The 16088-nt window shown below is 31.2% G+C and overlaps 1 protein-coding gene and 1 long non-coding RNA gene across 3 annotated transcripts in view; one reads left to right on the forward strand and one right to left on the reverse strand.

The window, feature by feature from the left end:
• The window catches only part of LOC115884414 (out at first protein), a 241385-nt gene that overhangs the window by 173216 nt on the left and 52081 nt on the right, over window positions 1-16088 (reverse strand). The window lies entirely within an intron of this gene.
• On the forward strand, window positions 9912-11279 carry LOC115884416. Of its 2 annotated transcripts, XR_004050561.1 has the most exons (3): window positions 9964-9989; window positions 10075-10207; window positions 10677-11279. It is a non-coding gene; the product is annotated as an uncharacterized LOC115884416 (long non-coding RNA). The 2 variants fall into 2 exon arrangements; XR_004050560.1 differs by having other exon boundaries at window positions 9912-10207.

Genomic DNA, 16088 nt, shown 5'->3' on the forward strand with positions numbered 1-16088 from the left:
CAAAAAGTATTATTTTGCGTATTGCGAATTTTATACAGTGTCACAAATAAAGTCCGCATCATTAACTTAATATATTTTTATTTAACTTCTAAAGGGTGGTTCAAAAACGTGTGAGTGGATTGGGATGATTTTTTTTAAATGGTTTGGGTTTCTGGCTTCATTTCAGATCTCTTTACATAATCCTAAGATATGGGTAAATATATTTGGGTAGTTTCAGAGATATTAATAAATAAGTAAAAAATAGATATTTTTTTAGCCTTTCTTAAAAAGAAATATTAAAAATACAAGAACTGTCAAAATGAAGTCAAAACTACATTAGGCATTTGCTTTAAATGGCGTGTACTTACTTTGCTATAAATATCGTAATCTTAAATCATACAATGTTAGTTGTTAAGATTACCATATTTATAGCAAAGTAAGTACAGGGCCCGAATTCTGTAACTTAGAAAACGCTAAGCGCTTTTAGACGCTCAGCGTATATGACGTTAATTTTTGCTGAGCGCGCACTTAACTAACGATTTGGGTATTCTCGTCTGACGCGCTTAGCGTCTCTACTGATTGCGCTAAGCGCTTTGAAAACGGTTGCCTTAAAAAATCGTTTTGCTTGTCGAACTGTCAGTATGCTGTCAGTGAAAATCGAAAAAATTGTGATTTCATGCGTTATCTTGCTCTTTAGTGAAAACTACTACTTGTTCTATAAATTCCTAAAGTAATCGACAAATTACAAGTTGGTAGCTATAAATATTGTTCAAAACATCGAAAATGCTCAGAAGCGTCTTCAACATTTCCCTCGTATAATAAGAATAATGACATATCCATAGAAAAATAGGTTGACATAACTCAACAATAGGTTATAAAATTCATTGTAACATTGACATTTTTCATTGTTTTAATCACATTTGACTATTAGATACCTAGAAAATTACGATGCTGTCAATATGTGCTCAACGCGTATCCAGAAAACGCACAGCAAGGAGAATACCAAAATCGACTGCTTGACGTTCCGCTTATCGCATACTTTCGCTCACCGCTTTGAAAGCGTAACGTTTTTTTGTCAAAGTTACAGAATTCGGGCCCAGACCATCTAAAGTAAATACCTCACATAGGTTTGATTTCAGGACAGTTATCGTATTTTTAATATATTTTTTTAATAAAGGCTGAGAAAAATACGTCCTTCGTATAATAATAAAATTTCAATTTAATTTGATCAGAAACCATACAGGCGCAATGTCTAACCAAACAGTTCTATAAGTAGGCTATAAAAATACATTTTGACATTTAGACATCTTTCAGACGAGGACGCTATATCCCAGACGCGCGTATCTCAGATACAGAAAAAGCATGTAGTTAAATTGTACCTTACACATGGCATTCGGCGACGCATACAGTATCGCGCGGCCGAATTTTTGAATGTGGAATGTTCAGCCGCCCGGCGACGAAGGAGTATCCGGGATACAGAATTATCATAGTAGCTTATGGACCTGTTCAGATTTGCATACTTTTGCGATACAAAAAGTTCGTTTTCACAGGCGAACAGAATATTTATTTTAGGTTTATTATAGTAAAATAATAATTCAGTAGTGAGAGTGAGTTCGAACAATAAATAAGAGAACCATGGATCGTGCCCAAAATCGTGCCGCTTTCGATAATGAAAAATTTATAAGCTTTTTATATTATATGCCACAGCAGAACGCACTCTTCAATATTCATTTTATAATACAATAATACGACTGCACCGCACTGAAATTTGTTTTAAACTAGAATATTATTTTGTACCTAAAAAAAAGTATGCCAAAAGAGTATCTCGATAGTATTCGACTGTAATTCCGTATCCCGTATACAGAATCTCGCATACAGTATCCTCGGCTGAAAGAGCTCTTAATATCCTGCAAATAGGTTTCCAGCATGTCGAAATATGGATTGCATCTCAACAAATGGGAACGATATTCATACTTTGCATCACATTTTGTCTAATTTTAACAACCAAATTTATTTTTCTTCGGAAAAACTGTCAAATTCAATAAATTTAATTGAATATTTACCCATATAACCACTAGATAAATAGGTATTTGATTAACAAACGCACTATCATCAATTGTTAAAAAAAATCCATGATGCGGAGTACAGGGTGTCTCAGGCTGAGAGTGCATTAGAAGTTTCTTGAGAACATCTAGATCGGAGATTTTTTGTACATCATTCTTTCAAAACGAGATCTATCAATTAAAAATATTTTCAATATGACGGCACTTCCGGAAATACCGGAGGTGACAACAAGTTTCTTATTTTAAATGGGTACTTCCATTTTTTATTACATACTTAAATTTTCTGATGTGGCTTTCTATTTCAAAAATTAAATTGTTCGAATGTCATATAATAATGGCCGCAGCTGTCATGGAATTGAGCGTTTAATAAATTATCCTAAATCGTTTTTTTCAAATTGAAACCCACTTTTTTATTTCACTAGTGAAAAGGCTTTGCAATTCGTTACTTTTTGTCTATACATGTTCCTATACCTAAAATAAATCGTTTTAAAATTAAAAAGTTACTTAACATTTAATTTTAAAGCGTATATTTTTCTTGACTTTAACGAGTAGCCTATGACTATAGATGTCAATTGATATAAAACAATAGATCTGGCCATGTCATATGTGACACTTTGTTCAATAAGCAGTATGTTATCGATCATCATTTCCAAGCCAAGTTTGCGCTATTTTTTTCGATCATACGGTATATTATTAATAATATAATTAGCAGTATTTATAATATTAAGGAAATTCAAATAATTCGTTTTCTGGCAGATGGAAATAAATTGTCTGACTGTTTGACACGTCACAGGAAGCTAGATAAAATCAAGAAAAATATACGTTTTCAAACTAAATCTCAAATAACTTAAGACTTATAACTTAAGACTTAACATGTAAGAAAGTTGTTGTCAACTTCCGGTATTTCCGGAAGTGCCGCCATATTGAAAATATTTTTAATCGATAGATCTCGTTTCGAAACAATGATGTGCAAAAAATCTCCGATCTAGATGTTGTAGTTCTCTAGAAACTTCTAATGCACGCTGTGCCTGGGACACCCTGTATATCTGTGACTCTGTATATTATAGTTACATAATATTATTACAAAGGGGTATCTGCATGGTACAAAAATAACCTTTACAGATAATAATAACATCAAAAGCGAACGGTTGACAAATATTTATTAATTATTCCTTCGTTTGTTGTCGGTCGAATAATACGTGCGGAATGCGGCAATAGACATCAATTATTTCCCCAAAATCAATATCCACTTGGCGAACTATCCCCCAATTTCGTTTTATTATTAATTAATATTTTCCAATAAGTGTAATATACGCAGATAAAAGCAAATTTATTAAATATTTCAATGTAATTTCGCTGCGGTATATGGGCAAAAATTAATTATTTGAAACAGGTTGCGCTTAAAAGTCTATTTCACTAGTCCAAAAAGTAGCAAAATAAGCGTTCGGCATTTAACGTTTTATGCAAAATTGGCTAGGTATTTTTACACAAATGAAGAAGGAAATTAAAGATAAAGGATTATACTATATCCGTATTGTAGCACATTTTTAGATAACTTCTTTATTTTTAAGATTTTGATGGTCAACATCAACAAAATATTCCTTATGTTTGGATTAAATTTTCTCGAAAATAAAGACATAATTTAAAATTCCGTTACTAGACGGAAATAGATTGAAGTTTTGTTATTACAGCGATATATAATTTATATGGTTTTGTAAAAAAATTGCTCGCTATTTTATGGCAAATGCTGATAGTCGGAGAGCTGGCGACATATTTAGAGAACATATTTTAGGCAAGTTAGAATAGCAAAAAAAATAAAGTTTAATAACTTGTGAACCCAGAATCCAGTCTGGCTGGGGGGTTGGGGGTATTTCGCTACTGCGCAACCCATAACATTTGCAAAAAAATAAATCCAAAAAACATTCTTTAGGCAACTTGACATTTGTTTATTCTTAAATTTTAGCATCTATTTAACCTAGAAATAAGTGTGCCAGACTTTTTTTCGGGTTTAAAGTGTAACCAGACCATTCCAAATATGTTTAATTATTATACCTGGAAAACATACTTTAGGCATTCTAAAATTTTTACAGCGTGTTTATTAGATGATATTAAAAAATATGTGTTAATTGCCAGACGAATTCAATGGGATTTAATACTTGCCAGACGCGAATAAAGATTTTAAATGAGCGCGACAAAAAAGTCTTATGAGTATCTATAAGCGCGAGAAAGATAGTTTATTGAGACCCGTCAGCAGCCGATGCGGCTGATGTAACAGTATTTTGGAGTATGTACTTAATTTTAAAATATGTAAATTTTCATAAAAACAATTTTTTGTCGGTTTCATTTCAATTATTTGCAGGCTTTTAATTCAGAGATTATTTTGTTGGAATTAAGTTACCATGTACAAATATGTATTTATAAATTAAATATTGACGTGCATAGTGTAAATAGTTTAGAATAATTACTGCAAATAAATATTTTAGTAACTACTAATTTCGCTACTAACTACTAAATCACAATGGATAAAAAACATTTAAGTTGTGTAGTTTGTAAAAAAGTTACTAGTGACAAAGTTATTGTTTTTGATGGAGGCAGACTACAAAAATGCAAAGAATTTTTAAAAGTGCGCCAACAACATGGTTTAAAATTTAAAGAAGTGGTTTTACCAGAAAACGTAGTTCCGACAAAAGGGTACCATGTACAGTGCTAAAGAAATAAGTATTCTGGAATTTTATTAAAGTACCTACCATTGTTAATCTTTCTAAATAGATTCAAAACTAAGTAAAAGTGCTTTACTTTCATGCTTAGGCGTTAAAATTACTTTTTTATATTGTCAATCAGGTCGCAAAAATTAATAATAATATAATATGTCACAGAAAAGTATAATAATAATTATACTTTTGTGACGTTTGAAAGAAATATATTTTATATTATGCTAATTTTTAAATAATTATTCGTCTTTTTATTCTTTCAGATACAAAATACTTAAATTAAAAAGTCTTCTTATTGAAAGGATTTCAATCAAACATTTTTATTAAAAAATGTTTCTTTTTATTTATTCAATATTAGTTAGTTTTTTTTAAGTTTTTACGACTCCAAAATGCTGTTACGTCAGCCGCATCGGCTGCCGACCGGGTCTCAATAAACTATCTTTCTCGCGCTTATAGATACTCATAAGACTTTCTTATCGCGCTCATTTAAAATCTTTTTCGCGTCTGGCAAGTATTAAATCCCATTGAATTCGTCTGGCAATTAACACATATTTTTTAATATCATCTAATAAACACGCTGTAAAAATTTTAGAATGCCTAAAGTATGTTTTCCAGGTATAATAATTAAACATATTTGGAATGGTCTGGTTACACTTTAAACCCGAAAAAAAGTCTGGCATAATTATTTCTAGGTTAAATAGATGCTAAAATTTAAGAATAAACAAATTTCAAGTTGCCTAAAGAATGTTTTTTGGACTTATTTTTTTGCAAATGTTATGGGTTGCGCAGTAGCGAAATACCCCCAACCCCCCAGCCAGACTTAGGATTCTGGGTTCACCAGTTAATAAACTATACATTTTTAGTTATTCTAGCTTGCCTAAAATATGTTCTCTAAATATGTCTTCAGCTCTTAGGCTATGAAGTTCTGAAACCTTAATCAAGCCTTAATCAAAGCACGTGTGTTTGGAATTTTGGGTGTGACTCAACACGACAGGATCAGACTAAGCTTTAGGCAGATTTCTGAAATATAATATATATTTCCTTCGGCCACACGCCCGATTTACCCGACCCCTGAGATCGACCCAAGAATAGACTCTTAAAAGGTAAAAAAACTTACTAAGTTAAAAACACTTTACCCTAAAACATTTCTAATTACAAAAACAAGCAATTTATTCCGACCTTTTTTTGTACATTTAGTAGAAATACAGTCTATTATAACATATTTTTAAAATAAAAAAAAACAAATATATATGCAAATAGGCAATTTATTCTGTACTTCACTATTCAACAAAAAATGGGGATACTGAAATTTGGAAAATTGCATTTTGTTGAAAATAAAATAGTAGAAAATTTTTTTTGCCATTGTCGAGAATTTTCAGCTTTGTATTCAGCAAGTACATTACATTTATTGGCAAAATAAAAAACAAAAATGTTTCGAGAGCTCATAAAATACCAATATAAATAACTTTTAGAAAACCATCGAAAATTTTTGTAATTAAAGCTAAAATTTATGTTTATTAACTCACAAATGTTTTGTTTTGCGATTTTTATGCATAGAGTTTATGTAAAAAAGAGTAAAATAAAAAAAATATTAAAAATACAAGAATGCAGTTTTATCAAAATGTAAATAATAAAAATGTGTTTCTCCTTGTAAAGACAATCCGAGAACATACTGTAGAGTATCATCATCATCATCATCATCATCATCGTTTTCAGTTTATTCGGCCATTTCCAATTATGATGTAGCTTCCCTCACATATTTAGATGCTTTCTTTGTAGTTGGGCCATTGTTATTTATTGTTGGCTATGCGGACCCAAGTTATCCATGCCAATTTCCTAATATCATGGTCCCATCTCAGGTTTGGTCTTTTTCTAGATCTCTTAATACCTCGTGAGTACTATGCTGTAATTTTTGTGGTCCATCTATTGTCCGTCTTTCTTTCCAGGTGTCCTGCCCATTGCACTTGAGGGATTTGATTATTTCCCAAGCATGCTCTATCACATTCATATCTGGAGACATCGGTGGCTACCACAGTTTTCTTATACCCTCTTCCTCACAAAATTCGCGAACAGCTAAAGTGCGATGGGGAGGAGCATTATCGTCCATGTAAATAAATTCATCCCCTACTGCCCCTCGAAATGGACGCACAATAGGCTCTAAAACGTCTCTAAGATATGAGGCACCTGTCATTGTGCCATCAATAAAAACAAGAGGAGTTTCAGACCAAAGTTCGTCGCGACTCTGACACTAGGCCTATTCTTGTTTCATCACTAAACACGACGAAATTCCAATTAGGTCCATTTGCTCTCATCTCCTCAGCCCATTGTAGTCGCGTAATTTTGTGCTCTAAATTAAGCTTCGAAACACGTAGAGGCCTCCTTAAATGTAATCCTCTGTCATGGTGTCTTCTTGCTATGGTCTTTCTTGAAACATTTACTCCTTCAAGGCGAGCTAACTCATTTTTAATAGCAGTACAAGAAAGCAGGGGATTGCGTCGTGCAATTAGGGATATTTTACGGTCTTGCACAGCAGTAGTAACTCTCTTTCTACCTCTTCCAGGCCGGTCAGTTACCTCGTTAGTCTCCCTCAATTTTTTTAATATTCGCGAAATATCGCTTTGGTTAACTCCTACAGTTTCAGCTATTGCAACTTTCCGGTAGCCCTGTTGAGACAGTGTTACTATTCTGACTCTATTAAACTGTGAAATTATGTTTCTAGGCATTTTAAGGCCAAAACAATGGTGAAATTTCTTCTGAAACCCAAGAGACCACAAATCGAAATGTGCAAGAATTTGTAATAATATTGGGTCTGAACGATAAACATTGTTTACCATATCCATTTTAACAAAAAAATGTTTATTACTATTTCGTTGTACATTACTTTAGTTTTTGTTAAATTCATCAGAGACCCACTTTATTACTGGCTGTATTTAGTTCGTTAATTAGTGCTTCTAGTACTTCAATACTATGTCATCAGAGAATCTTAGATGGTTAAGATATTCTCCATCTATTTTTAATCCTTTGTTGGTCCAATCCAGTTGACTGAAGATTTCTTCTAGTGTTGTTGTAAACAGTTTTGAGGATATTGCATCTCCCTGTCGTACTCCTTTGTAATTTGGGAAACCTGGGGTTGTTTAATATATCATTTCTCTTGTTTTGGCTTCTTTGTATATATTGGCGAGAGTTTCTATATAAGACCTGTCAATACCTTGCTTCGCTAGGGTTTCTATTACTGCCTTAGGATATATTGAGTCGAAAGCCTTCTCAAAGTCTATAAAGGCTATGGCTACTGGAAGTTCGTATTCTCTTGTTCGGCTGGCAGTTTGACTGTAGAATATACGCTCTTGTAAGTTTTAGGATTTAGAATATTTCACAGTTGATTACGGCCAATATGTGTTGAAACGTTGTTTAAATTAAATTAAATAAAATAGAGCCATAGCTAGTTTAGAGAAACAAATGAAAATGTGAAGTCGCAAATTGTTACAAATAAATAATGAAATTCAATAAAACCGTTGTGTTATCGTCGTTATTCATTAAGCCGTTACAAAGTTACGCCTTCCGTTAAAAACAAGTTTAACTAACAACCGCGCAAAGCGACATAAAACACTTATTCTTTCCTCTCTTTCTCTTTTACGCCGTTGCCATCGCTTCGAGGTCCCGCTTCCCGCGTAATGGAAATTGCAATTACGTTTCCATATTAAAAGTTTTATCGTCAAACGATCGAAAAATAATTCGGTTTGGCAGCGCAGTCGCGTTTTATAGGGTCGTAACGATGAAAATTTAAACGTCTATCGGTCAATATTTGCGAAATTATATTGGTTTATAGTATAAAAAATGGATGTATATCGTAGTAACGCAAATTGTGAACAAATTTAAGTGTGATCTACAACAGGGTTGGCTATAGTGCGTCGGGCATCGGTAGCTCCTAGAATAAAACACTTTTGGAATTTTGTTTAATGCAAACCTAAAGTACTATGATGTATTTCAGGAAAATATTTTAACTTCTATAGGGTGGCTCAAAAAAGTGTCAGTGGATCGGGATGATTTCTTTTAAATGGATTGAGCGTTGTGCGACCTGCCGTTTCCTTATGTCAGTTTTAAGTGTCCAGGTTGCATGTAATTCGCCGACACATTAGCCGCTCGGATTAGATCAGGACCAGCGACGGACGACGGTTGATAAAGTACCGACGTATTAGACTAGTCCCAACCCTTATGCGTCGGTGATTTACGAGAGCGAATACTGTTGACTGCATATTACCCTATATATAAACAAGGATATTACATTATAGTATAGGTTATATATCAAGAACTGTCAGAAAATTATAAAAAAACAGACTTAAACAGAAATTATCTTTAATATTAAAATTAAACTTATACGGTGTATTCCATTTAAAGCAATTATATAAAGCAATTAAATAAGCAATGATTTTCTAAAATTTCATGGGGCAATTTTCAATTTGTCATTTTTAGTATAAAATTGTAACTAAAATTTTGTTAACTTAAAAAAATACTTTCTGTTATATAAATTATTAATGGCGAAATGAGGGTGGATTACCCTGTATCAAGGATATATAGAATAAGGATATTCGACTGGCCCAAAAAAAACGTGCCGTATTTTGTCGAGGAAGTCGATTTCGTCACGACCAATGGGCATCGAGTATTTGAAATTTAAAACATATAAATTGACGGTAACCTATGTTTTTTGACTCATTTCACTGACAGATGTGATGAGATTATTATTGTAATTTATAGATCCAAACGTTTTTTGAAAAAATAATGTATTTTAAAGTTATTTCCTAGAGTTTGGTTTGGCCTTCTCTATTCTGGTATTTGTCTACTAATAAATAATATCTTATTTTGTATTTCGATGTATGGAAATCCGCAAGTTTTGTATCTGAAGCCGCAAAGAAATTTCGCTCTATAGTGAGAAAAATGTTATATCTTTTTAGACGCGTAGAATAACAAAATTTCTTATTTGAGATGTTCTAAATGTGAGTGCTTAATGTCAAAAATTAAAATATATACTTGAAATATTGGTGGAAATATTTCAAGTTATACCCTTTGCCCTTTGGAAGTAAACAAATATTGAAGAAAGTGTTGTGCCTTCACAGAATTTAAATTGGCATTAGGAATAGATTTCCTTGATTTAGTAATGATATTGCTCATAGAAATTGATAATATACTATTTTATATTCACTCGTTCAAGTGCTGATCTATTTTTAAATTGAATATTTATGTAAGTATTATGTATAACACAATATAAATAATTTAAGGACATAAGAAGTTAAAATTTCAAGTGCCAATATTGATTATTTTTCCAGTTTTATTCAAATATATTGAAATTAATATGGAAACAAAAGTTCATAAATATTATTCTTAATAACAAGAATTGAGATTTGGGCATAAGTTTGAAAAGCCATGTCAGAAGAGTAGGATTAAAGACAAAGTATTAAGGTAACATATATTTACATAAAGTTTTAATAACACTGACAATTTTATTTGTTTATGTTTATTAATTAAAATTTAGTTGCAATTTATTTCATATTCTAATATTTTTGAGAAAATTTTACTTTTATACATACCTGAATATTATGCTGCTTTTTTATTTTAAAGTGTGCCGACTGTGCTGTTATTTTTATACTAATAATATTGTATACTGTAGGTATCGTATTCATATATAGTTATATATATATATCAGTAGTATAGATACTTACTTTCTTTCTATGCGTACTTATATCCTTTATAGTCTTTCTAAGTGCATATAATACTACTTTTTTAAGAGAAGGCAGTTTTTAATAATCTATTGTTAATTCCCCTAATTCTGTGTCCCCTGGTTCTGCTATACAACAATTATATATTTTTTTATCATTACTGATTTTAAAAGTTTCTTTTCAAAGAATTTGACCATATATTTTTTTTTCAGAGTAATTGGGCTGTTCCTGAACAATATTGAATATAAATATTCAAAAATATGATAAACTGCATATCCTACTAAGTAGATCAATACCAAAATTCCATTAGAGAAATAAGTTAAAATTATGTTTTACTTGTATAATTTTCTTGCTATTTGTCCACCATTATTTGTGACTTAGAAATTAAATAGTCAAAAAGAATTTAGTACCAGTTTTTATTTCCCAAAAAAAATAATTGTTAAATAATTACATATTGCTTAAGATACAGTATATTATATTGTGTTTATAGTTGATAATTCTAGTTCTTAGTTGTTTATAGTTGATAATTAACAATATTTCTGATGTTAGATATTATATTAGATAAAAAATTTAATTACCAACAGCTACCTACCTATGTAGCTGCAGATTATTATATTGTGTAGTAGGTACTGTATAATTCTTTAGTTCAAGAAACAAATATCAGTACAAGTATATAACCAAAAAAATGTTGATGCAAATTCTTTGTATAACATACGTACCCCTATGGTATTCAACTTTTCATTGTTCTTTTAATTAGATACACAATAAGCACATTAATTCGTTTATTAAACAACCAAAACTAACTACTTAAATTCACAATATAAATATCACAATAAATGTAAAAGCTTTGATCAATTCCTATTATTAATACCTGACGACTTCATACTTTATAACTACCAATGGCTATCCTACTAACACACTAGCCAACTAATAATAAATCTGTTCTAAAAAAATACAACATAAAGACATCGTTATTGCAATAATATAGAAATATATTCCATGTATCATTAACTACCTATAAATACAATACCCACATCTTCTTTTACGCGAATAGCGGGGGAGGCAGAAATATTGCCTGCATTGTACATCGTACAAAATGGCTAGAATTTATTAATATCCATTGCAAACCTTTCTCTTTCAAAGGGTCTAAATGTTTTATCTTTTTACTGTGTCCCTGTAATATGTTATCAATTAACAACAGTTATCAAATATGACCTGGACAATAATAACTGTTTTACCTTTTTTTCAAACTAAACTCTTTAAACAAACTATATAAATAAAATTTATCTCATAATCTAACTTGCTGCTAGAATTTCTTTCTTGTTATTCTATGTTCCTGTATTGTTATTCTTCACATTATCAATTTCTATGAGCAATATCATTACTAAATCAAGGAAATCTATTCCTAATGCCAATTTAAATTCTGTGAAGGCACAACACTTTCTTCAATATTTGTTTACTTCCAAAAAATGTCAAAGCATATAACTTGAAATAATATTTCAAGTATATATTAAAATTTTTGACATGCACTCAGATTTAGAACATCTGAAATAAGAAATTTTGTAATTCTACACGTCTAAAAGATATAATAACATTTTTCTCACTATAGAGCGAAATTTCTTTGCGGCTTCAGATACAAAACTTGCGGATTTCCATACATCGAAATACAAAATAAGATATTATTTATTAGTAGACAAATACCAGAATATAGAAGGCCAAACCAAACTCTAGGAAATAACTTTAAAATACATTATTTTTTCAAAAAACGTTTGGATCTATAAATTACAATAATAATCTCATCACATCTGTCAGTGAAATGAGTCAAAAAACATAGGTTACCGTCAATTTATATGTTTTCAATTTCAAATACTCGACGCTCATTGGTCGTGACGAAATCGTCTTCCTCGACAAAATACGGCATATTTTCCAACATAGCCCGCTATAGGGAGTTGAATATCCTTCTTCTATATATCCTTGCCCTGTATATAGAAATTACCTCTAAGGAAACTACTAATCAACTTAAGTTATTTTGCTTACAAAGCATTTTATCAAAAAAACATATAAATGAAAAAAATGAAGACATATTTTTTTGGATTTATTCACTCCTAATCCCATATTTTGGTTAATTTTGTGTCTGGAAGAAATTGTCTGATAGTTACTCATAATTTTACTGGACAGTCTATAGTTCTTTTGCGGCTCGCTTCCCTATTTTTCTTTTGTTTGCCATCAAAATGACAGTGATAAAATCTCTTAAATGCTTATTCGACGTAGTCTCAGAGCCAATCTTAAAATGTTTTTTAAACTCTTTCAAAAATTTCTCTTCTAACATTTACCAAGGCAGTTATCCATTCTATAATAAAATAACCTAACCTAACCAAACTAAACAAACTAAAATTTACTCGCTAACCAGTTTTAAGCTTCCATGCTAGAATGATTGGAGCCTTAATAAAGGGTAAGTTAAGTTTTAAGACTAATCGCAAGTACCGTATGATCGAAAAAAAAACAGCGTCTTGGAAATGATGGTCAATGACATTCCCTGTATAATTTTACATACAAAATGACAGCTATCTTTATTTCCAAGCCAACTCTGGCGCCTTTTTAATGATACATTAATAACATTACTGTTATTATTTAATTTTTCTGCAAAGAGCAACATATCTAAAATTTGTTTTTATCAGTAATCTGCAATCTCAGTTTATTGGAGGCTATTTATTTATTATTAGCAAACTTCTCGAAATATGCTAATCACTGGAAAACAATGAAAACCAACTACAGATGATTACTGATTGATCATAAAAAATTACGAATACCCATTACAGACGCAGATCAAATTAATCCGATTTACAAACTTGCGAAGAAAGAAACAATATTTTGAGCGCATCGTAAATCGCCGACGTATTAGTCTAATACGTCGGTACTTTACGCAGCACCCGAACTAACCCGAGCGGCTAATGTGTCGGCGAATTCCGAATATGCCGCTTGCGTCCAGGTTTCGCATGCATAGGCCATGACTGGTAGTATTGGCAATATAGCCAGTTATAGTACGCATTCTTGATGACTAAAACTTATGATTCTTGCTTTATACGAACTATATACCCATATAAAAATAAATACTCGTCGTTATGCACAAATGAAAAACAAAAGATATATTTAACGCGAAAAAAAGTCTCATTAGTGGTGAAGCCATTATTTACTTTTTCACAATTTATGAAAATGAAGTGATTAAAGAAAAGCAATCTCACTCCCTCTTGATTAATATTCTGGTGTTTTTACATAAAACTCGAATCCGTTAGCGCACAAAACGAACTCAATTAAAATATTAAACCTGATATTTCTTTCAGCTTGATGAATGCAGTTTTAGTGTCTTCTTTTACCTGGTACTTCACTTTAATTATGGAATTAGATTCATGCTGATGGTATTAAAAAACAAACTTTATTAATAAAATAGACAAAATTGAATATTATGTATAATGGAACCGATAGTCAAAAAATAAGAGAAGCCTTTCAATGCAAGTATATATAAAAATATATCACTCATCCATCTGCAAATTATTTTTGTTTGTTAGATCTGTTGTGTGGCTAATGGCCTGTTCCTCTGTGACTTTTACAGATCTACTGTGTGCTTTTTAATCACGTGATTAAGCTTGACCGGCACAGTGTTGCCCACTTTTACATATTTTCTTTTAATGAAAATATTTTAGGAAACAAACATTAAATAATTATAAATATATAAACAGTTATAATTTACATCAACCAAACAACAAAAGGGAAATAAAGGGTCATTACTACCGTTTTCCCGTTCAAAATATTCGAATAAGCTTGCGATGAGTTTTTTACGGCTATTAAGCTATCTTGTACCACTTCGCACTAAAAGAGGTTCTAAAAAGAACAATGTTCGACTGCAAGGTCTGCTAGTAAAAATGTTTAAGCTTAAAGTATCACAACACAATTTATTTAAACCAAAATCTCGTAATACAAAACTGTAAAGTATCAAAACGAATAACAATGTTAGGAAATTAATAAATAAATGTGGTGACTTGACATTTTTTACAGCAGAAAAAAAAAATAATTCCAGTTAGTCAGCCTGGCGCCGAATATGTCCATGGTTGGCAACATTGAATTTAAAAATCGCGCCTTCGTTTACGTAACTAAAAGTTGAATTGGTATCACTTATAGAATGGAATCCCACATAATTACCCTTTAATGGTAGAGCAACTCTTATAAGTTTTATGTGTATTTTTTTATTGAAAATAAGCAAAATATCACTTCGTACAATTCCTATTCCGAAAATATTTCATCGTCTTTTTCCTCGACTCTATATCAGTGAGAAATAGCACCTCTATTAGTTTTTTGCTAGAGAAACAATCCTTCCTTTAGAAGGTGTATATATCGTCGGGTATAATACTCGCAATAAATCTTGCCATCTCTATTTTTATCGCATTTCTCTAACCAACATCACTAGAGGGTATGCAGGGGTTTTTATCTTCAGAGTCTTTTAGAGAGTATTGTAACAAACTGTGTTATTTCTTTGGGCTTTATGGATTACCATCATCTTTAATGTCCTTTATAGGACAATAGACTTGATTACTCAAAACTACAACATTTATCTACCTTAATAATATATGTTCTGCCATCTCTTCTTCTGATTGACAAAATTTGCACTACCTTGTTAGTAGATCCAGTACAGTTTTGACAGTCTTTATTTCTTTGCTTTCAGATCTGTCATAAGTTTTGGCGAATTTTTCAGTATGAACTTTTTCGTCTGTCTCTGCTCTAATAAATTTTTCCTCAATTCTAGAGACGATAGTAATGTATGGCTATAGCTTCTTTGAGTCATACTACGTATGCCAACATAATGTGAAACCACTACACAACTTGTTCCAAGAAACTTATAATAGTTTTAACTTCTTGACATGTGTTTATTTAAATACTAGAAATGGTTATTTCCTCAGAATATTGTATACAGGGTGGTCCGAACTGTATTCCGGAAACTTTAGCAGCATATTCTGCAGGTCAAACTAAGTAAAAAAGTTCGTATAAATGTATGCCCTAAAATTATTAGTTTCGGAGAAACAAGTTTCAATTTTATTTCGATTTTTTCCAATTAATTTCTGAAATAACGTCAATATTTCGATGAAAATTCGTGTCTGGGAGTTTTTTGACATGAGAAATTTGTTTTTGATATCGATATGATTCCTACTTGTAGAGGGCGCCACCTACATATTTTTTAACTGGTTTGAAGAGTAATAACTTTTCTTCCGTACCTGTATAAAACTAGTGAGTTAAAAAATATTTACGACGTCTTTTACGTAAAAAAGGTCTCGTGGTAAAAGTCGCTACGAGTAATGGTTCTCGAGATATTTGGAATCGAAATTACCAATACCTGTCATCATTGACATAAATTAAACATGTTGACTAAATAGTTATTAAACTGAAATCATAAATTTGAAATGTTTTTGTGCCAAAAATTCAAGAGAAACTGTTTTATCATCATTTTTTCGAAGAAAAACTTATGATTAGTTTAAAAAAAATAAAAAGTTCCCAAATTTCTCATTTCAGTCAAATAACAATCTGCTCAACATGTTTATTTTTAGTCAATAATGACATGTATTGACTATTTCCAT

This window comes from Sitophilus oryzae, unplaced genomic scaffold (assembly GCF_002938485.1).
Source record: "Sitophilus oryzae breed Bouriz unplaced genomic scaffold, Soryzae_2.0 scaffold_247_pilon_pilon, whole genome shotgun sequence".
NCBI classification, from domain to species: Eukaryota; Metazoa; Arthropoda; class Insecta; order Coleoptera; family Curculionidae; genus Sitophilus; species Sitophilus oryzae.